This window comes from Lactuca saligna, chromosome 2 (assembly GCF_052625555.1).
Source record: "Lactuca saligna cultivar CGN05327 chromosome 2, ASM5262555v1, whole genome shotgun sequence".
Classification (NCBI taxonomy): Eukaryota; Viridiplantae; Streptophyta; class Magnoliopsida; order Asterales; family Asteraceae; genus Lactuca; species Lactuca saligna.
The window spans coordinates 109,368,602-109,369,575 of NC_136418.1; the positions used below are offsets into that span (position 1 = coordinate 109,368,602).

General features: G+C 32.2%; 1 non-coding gene across 1 annotated transcript; it reads left to right on the forward strand.

The window, feature by feature from the left end:
* Window positions 1–584: 584 nt before the first annotated feature.
* On the forward strand, window positions 585–687 carry LOC145033091 (U6 spliceosomal RNA). Its single transcript, XR_013677333.1, has one exon. It is a non-coding gene; the product is annotated as a U6 spliceosomal RNA (small nuclear RNA).
* The last annotated feature ends 287 nt before the right edge of the window (window positions 688–974 follow it).

The following is a 974-nucleotide window of genomic DNA, read 5'->3' on the forward strand; positions in this document are numbered from 1 at the left end:
CCATTTATGGACATTGTATTTTCTTTATAAGCTTATCAATGAGAGATGATCATTCATGGGATAATATTTCAAGCCTGTTAACTCCTTACCTATCAAATAACAACTCGTGTTATAATTTACACTAAAAGAAAAACAAATTCAATACGTAACATAGCTAAATCACAAAATATGTTTTTAATTAAACTTCTATACCACTATCTTTTTTAAAACAACTATGTTGATCCGACTATCTTTTGTTCAACATCAGTTCCAAAATATGTTCTAACATTTTCACAAGTTGATAATTGCTTAACATGGTTGTTATTACCGTTTAGAAATAGTCTTTTTACCGGTTTTAACCGGTAACCGGTAAAATAAATATTTCTAAACGGTAATAACAACCATATTGGTCTAATATGCACAAAAAAACCTTAGTGACCTATTACGGACAAACTGGAAACCTAATTACCCTTCTAAGTCATTAACCCTAAATTTAAAGACATTGAGAATATATGACCATCAATAGTAAACTAGTTCTAAACGAACTCGCGTCGTCCCATATAACCTTCTACTCCTCTATATGGCGAAGCTCTTCATCTATGGTCGTCCCTTTGGGGACATTTGATAAAACTGGAACGATACAGAGAAGATTAGCATGGGTCCTGTGCAAGGATGACACACACAAATCGAGAAATGGTCTAATTTTTTTTAAACCCTTCGTCGTTTTCTCTAGAACCCTAATTCCATTTTCAAATGCTAATAGAGTTCAATTGCAATTCTTACGTTTCGGTAGTTCATCTACTGAAGTCATGATCAGACAACATGTGGATTCCATTGTCAGATTAATCTTCTTGTTGATGTTTTCAACAATTTGTGGTAAGGGTGATCTTTCTTTTTATAAAGTCTCCTTTAAGTTTTTTACTTTTCATGTCATTAAGTTTCATGCTTTATAAACTTCTGTTTATGTGTTGTATATGGTCTGTATGTGTTTGTTT